The sequence below is a fragment of the Triticum urartu genome, chromosome 6A, assembly GCF_056163025.1.
Source record: "Triticum urartu cultivar PI428250 chromosome 6A, HENAU_Tu73, whole genome shotgun sequence".
Taxonomy (NCBI): Eukaryota; Viridiplantae; Streptophyta; class Magnoliopsida; order Poales; family Poaceae; genus Triticum; species Triticum urartu.
This window is the reverse complement of record NC_141878.1, coordinates 121,692,778-121,698,879: the sequence shown is the minus strand read 5'-3', so window position 1 is coordinate 121,698,879 and position 6,102 is coordinate 121,692,778. Positions and strand designations below refer to the sequence as shown.

At 50.4% G+C, this 6,102-nt stretch overlaps 1 pseudogene; it reads right to left on the bottom strand.

Moving 5' to 3' along the window:
• Positions 1 to 2,857: 2,857 nt before the first annotated feature.
• Positions 2,858 to 5,098, bottom strand: LOC147964394 (uncharacterized; annotated as a pseudogene).
• Between the last annotated feature and the right edge of the window lie 1,004 nt (positions 5,099 to 6,102).

Below are 6,102 nucleotides of genomic sequence, written 5' to 3'. Positions count from 1 at the left end.
GCTAAAGGTGTATCACCCAGCCAGGTGTCCTCCCAGAACCGTGTGCCATTTCCATCACCGACAATAAACTTTGTTCTATTAAAGAAGGTTACCTTAACTCTCATAAGCCCTTTCCAAAATGGCAAATCAGTTGGTCTCACTGTCACCTGTGACAAAGTTTTGGACTACAGATACTTGTTACAAAGAATCTGCACCCAAGTTGCATCAGTCGGACCCGAAAGCTTATACAGCCACTTACTAAGCAGGCATCTGTTCTTGACCTCAAGATTTTCGATACCCAACCCCCCTTGGACTTAGGTCTACAAATAACATCCCACTTGGCGAGTCTATACTTTCTCTTAAGTTCATCACTCTGCCAAAAAAATCTTGATCGGTAGAAGTCCAGTCGTTTCCTAACCCCAACTGGAACCTCAAAGAAAGATAATAGGAACATCGGCATACTCGTGAGTACCAAATTAATAAGAATTAATCGGCCTCCATACGACATAAGTTTGCCCTTCCAGCAACTCAGTTTCTTTTCAAACCGATCCTCAACGCATTTCCACTCTCGGTTTGTAAGCTTACGATGGTGAATAGGTATACCTAAGTAAGTGAAAGGTAAAGCTCCTAATTCACATCCGAACAAATGCCTATAAGCCTCCTGTTCCTCCTTGGCTCTACCAAAATAGAACAGTTCGCTTTTATGAAAGTTAATCTTTAACCCAGACAATTGTTCAAATAAGCAAAGCACCAGCTTCATATTTCTCGATTTTTCCAGTTCATGCTCCATGAAGATGATAGTATCATCAGCGTACTGTAAGATGGACACCCCCCCATCAACTAGGTTGGGCACCAAGCCTCCCACCTGACCGGCCTCCTTTACCCGACCAATTAGGATTGCCAACATGTCAACCACAATGTTGAACAAAACAGAGGACATTGGATCTCCTTGCCGCAGACCTTTATGTGTCTGGAAATAGTGCCCAATATCATCATTTACTTTAATTCCAACACTCCCTTTTGCATAAAGGATTCTACCTGGCGTCGCCAAGCCTCATCAAAACCCTTCATGCGCAAGGCCTGCTGAAGGAATGGCCATTTGACTTTGTCGTACGCTTTTTCGAAATCCACTTTGAAAACAACCCCATCCAATTTTTTCGTGTGGATTTCATGGAGCGTTTCATGAAGGACCACTACACCCTCAAGGATATTCCTGTCCGGCATGAAAGCAGATTGGGTAGGCTGCACAACAGAATGCGCAATCTGTGTGAGTCTATTGGTCCCGACCTTGGTGAAAATTTTGAAACTGACATTAAGAAGACAGATTGGCCTGAATTACTCAATCCTCACAGCCTCTGTTTTCTTAGGAAGAAGGGTAATCATTCCAAAATTTAGCTGAAATAGATGAAGCTTCCCAGCAAACAAGTCATTAAACATGGGCAACAAGTCCCCTTTAATGATATGCCAACACTTCTTATAAAACTCCGCTGGGAAACCATCAGGTCCCGGCGCCTTGTTATTCTTCATTTGCGAGATAGCCTCGAGCACCTCATTCTCCAAGAAAGGAGCCGCCAGAATATCATTCTCCACCGAAGTAAGCTGAGGAATATCCTCAACCCTTGACTCGTCCAGAGACACACAGTTCTCTTCTGGAGGGCCAAACAGCTGCTTATAGTATTCGGTTATGTACAATTTTAGGTTATCCTGTCCTACAATCGTACCCTCATATTGCTCAAGCTGAAAGATCCTCTTCTTTCGATGCTTACTATTAGCGATCATGTGAAAGAATTGTGTGTTCGCGTCCCCCTGGACAACACGCCGGACCTTGGCCCGCAACGCCCACTTCAACTCTTCTTCTCTAAGAAGTTCTTTGAGCCGCAATTCCGCCTCTAGCTTGGCATGAAGCTCCGCAACCGGCAGTATCGTGGTTTCCGCTTTTACATCCAGAGACTGTATAAGGACAAGGAGCTTTTCCTTTTCGGCCTTATAAATCCCGCTCAGATGCTTAGCCCACCCACGTAAGAAACTTCTCAAATGCCTAATCTTATTTTGCCAGCGCTGAAGCGCGGTCCTCCCTCCTGAATCCTTAGCCCACTCTCTGGCCACAAGATCCAGGAAGCCATCTCTTTCAAATCAAGCCATCTCAAAGGAGAACACATTTTTGTTCCCCAGGTGCGTGGGTTCACCAGAGTCGACAAGTAAAGGCGTATGGTCAGAGATGCCACGGGACAAGGCCTGGACAGTCACCAAGGGAAACTTCTGTTCCCAATCAACGCTAGCCAACACTCGGTCCAACTTCTCATACGTCGGATTTGGCATCGCGTTCGCCCAGGTAAACTTTCTACCCGATAGCTCAATTTCTCTCGGGTCCAGACTTTCAATGATAGTGTTAAACATGAACGACCATCGTCCATCAAAATTATCATTGTTCTTATCCTCACGCCGTCTTATAATATTGAAATCACCCCCACCAGGATGGGCAACTGCTCGGAGCCACAAATCCGAACAAGATCAGCCAAGAACTCAGGCTTGAGCTCGGGCTGTGCAGCACCATACACCGCGACAAGAGCCGAATTAAACCCATCAACCTTTGAGCGCACCCTAAACTTGACAGCAAAGTCTCCCATGACCACACCGCGAACCTCAAGCGCATCACACCTAACTCCGAGAAGGATTCCACCCGACCTCCCTCTCGGTGGCAAGCAATGCCAATCGAAATCTATACCTCCCGAAAGAGTATTTAGAAATTGAGGTGCGAAGTTATCTCTACCCGTCTCCGATAGAGCTATGAAATCTAAACAATGCTCGACAGACGCCTCTGCAAGAAACCTTCTTTTAGCCAAGTCCTTTAGACCTCTGCTATTACAGAATATTCCTTTCATATTTCATCATGGAATTTTTTTGCCGTACGTATCCTAGCACTCCTACGCGATGCGGAAGCCAGGTAGAACTTCCGTTTCCACTTGCGCTTGGGGATCGTTTGATTCTGCAACTGGTCCTCACAACCAGTCTCAGACGGGCTAGCCAACACTATCTCGGTAGACTCAGCCTGAACATCCTCATCAGTAGTAGGTTGCATAAGATCCGCACAAAAGTTATCTAACACCCTCACCCCGAGCGCATCAACCTCAGAATCACTCATAGGTTTGACAGCCGCAATATTACGGATCATCTCTAAGGCCCGCTCAGCCTCTAGGTCTAAAAGATCATTAACAGAATTAGAAATTTCAGTGTCATTACTACCCAACGAAACACCTAATTGATTTGCATTCTTAACAATATCATCATTTGAAAAATGCAAAATGGAATTAGATATATTGACCGACATACCAGTAGTGACCTCGACGTCACGAAGCTTGGCCGCCCTCATGGCGCACCGCTGCTGAATATCGTCCACGTCAGGCTGGCTTTGGAGTCGTCCACTCATCCGGCGCCCCTCAGACACCGGATCCTGAATCCCTCCAAAAGCGATAACCTCCTCCCGAGAGATCGCGGCCGGGGTCCGGCCTCCTACCGCTCCCCAACCAGCAGGCTGATCCACCTGTACGGACTCACCCGAGATAGGCAAAGCACTCACAGTCGATGCGTGACGCGGCCCATCTGGCGATACTCGGGGGGCCATCTGCCCTTGCTCCCCACCCAGCACCAGAGAAGCTACCCGCACAGGCACCGGAGAAGAAGGAGGCTCCGAGGCCACCTGCCCCGAGCCGCCTCCCGCAGGCGAAGCCGGCATCAACCGACCGGCAGACGCGACGGGGGGAGAGATATCCGAGGCCACCTGCCCCAGACCCCCTCCCTGCGAGGAGGAAAACTCGGAAGCCACCTGCCCCAAGTCGCCTTCCTCAGCAGAAGGAGAGCAAACCGAGGCCGCCTGCCCCAGGTCACTCCCCGACAGAACAGGTACAACAAGCCGCGGCACCTCCAGATAAGGTGTCGTCTGCTGGGCACGAAGGGGAGTGGCCACCGGCCGATCCCCAGGAATCGTGTCCACATCATCCTCCAAACCCAAAGCTGGTAACTCGCGCTCAAACGCCTCCTCGGACTCAACTCGATCACTCCAGAGCCTCGGTGGTGCAGAGTGAGGCTCAAAAGACCCAAATCTCAGAGTCGTCGAAGGGACCACAGAAAGTGAGACTGCTCCATCCCCGGTCGACGCCGGCTCGGGCCCCGGCCCCTTGGACAACTGTCGTCCAGGGTCCTCGACCGGCGACTCACGAACTCCAGCTCCGCCATCACTCTCATGCATATCCATATCAGAATCATGAGCCGGCGCACCCAGAAGGCTCTCATCCTCAAACTCAATAGCCAAATCATAGACTCTGCCTCGATAAGCCCACTTAACCACATCCGAAACATACTCAATGTTCAAAATACTAACCAAGACCCGAGCAATCCCATGAGCTCGGGTAAACTCCATGTCCACACGCTCAGGCTTCCCTACCAAAATGCCCATACTGGCCACCACCCGAGCATCCTGCAGCGGCCTAGAAGGAGCCCCGGAGAAACGCAACCACGCCTGAGTAAGCGGCGTGCCCTGTGGCTCCACAAGCTTCCACTCCTGAAACTCAAGGATACCATCCGTTCCCGGCACCTTACACATCCCAAAGCTCAACAGCCTCTGCAAATCCTCAACAGAAGGAAACTCAACCCTGAACATCCTATCAGCCATACTAACAAGGTCCCACTGGAACTCCCCAGGAGCCAACTCCTGGAGTCTCTGCACGATCTATGTCTCAGCCACCTCTCCTCTGGTAACCTTGACTATCCCCGTGGTCATACTCGTGGACTCGTCAGCAGCCTCTCGCTCATTTGGAGATTCAAAAAAAGTTAACTCAGCACAGTATACTCCATACATCATGAGCGACGGTGCCTGATCACGCAGCATCGGACACTCCCCAGACTCGTGTGCCAGCTTACCACAGGTATCACATAACATAGCCACACACTCCGCGATGAAGTGACCCTTGTCACCGCACCGGTAACAAAGCATCTTTTCCTTCCTATGCGCCCACTTGGAAGCCCTCTCAGCCTCAGACCTATCAGACAACTCCGCAGAAACATCGGTCATAACCTCGTTCTCAGGAACCTGCACAGAGGCAAGAGCCGTCACGACCTCCATAGCGTGGCCAGGCAAGAGAGGGCCCTCGGCAGACTCGTCAGCTGTCGTCTGGTCGACCACAACTGGAGGTGGCGGAGGACGTGGACGGTAACGGCCCCCTCTGCCTCCTCGACCACCCCGATAGCCACGGAACCCTTGTCGCTGGCGATGTCCCGGATCCGAGGGACCCTCGACGAAGCCTCCTGAAGGACCCAAGAAAGGCCTCTCGGCAGATCCATCATTCTGCCAGGCATAGCCACGGCCACCACCCGTTGATGAAGAACCATGGTGTTGGCTCGTCCCGTAAGCATCATATCCGTCATCCCCCCATTGACCTCGGGGTGCAACCATAGACCCAGGCGGGCGAGCAACGAGATGCGGAGGAGGAGCTGGGGGCCTAGGTGGCGCAGCTCCCCGGCCCGTCGCAGGCACGGCCGCCGTACTCTGCACAGCCGGGGGCGGTATTTGCACCGGACCCGAGGGTGGAGGAGGCCTAGGAGGCACAGCCCCCCGGCCAAGAGCCACCGCTTTTTACAAATGATGGATTTTACCGACTCAAAATGAAGCATCTAGAGCATACAAAACACAATAAGCACACCCTTGACTTCTGCATAACTAGACTGCACAGTTAACACCAAAGCACACACACAAAACACACCGACAAATATCAAAGTCATACTCCCTTCATCGAAAATTGGTTGTTGCTGAAATGAGTGTATGTAGACACATTTTAGTGTATGAATTCACTCATTTCAGTAACAATTAATTTTGGCCGAAGGTAGTGTAAGATCGAAGCTATGTGTAGGCAAGGAAAAAAACTAAAGTGATCAAATCCACAACCGGCAAACTATGAGTCTACGAACAATAACCATATTCATACGAACATCTCATGGCATCACAAGGACGACAGGTATCTTCAATAGCAACACGTTCATAAAGTGTGAGGGCCCTGCCCTAGTAGGATCAAGACCATCGATTGTACAAGCAACAACGATCTCATGACCAATATTCGCTGCGTACAACTG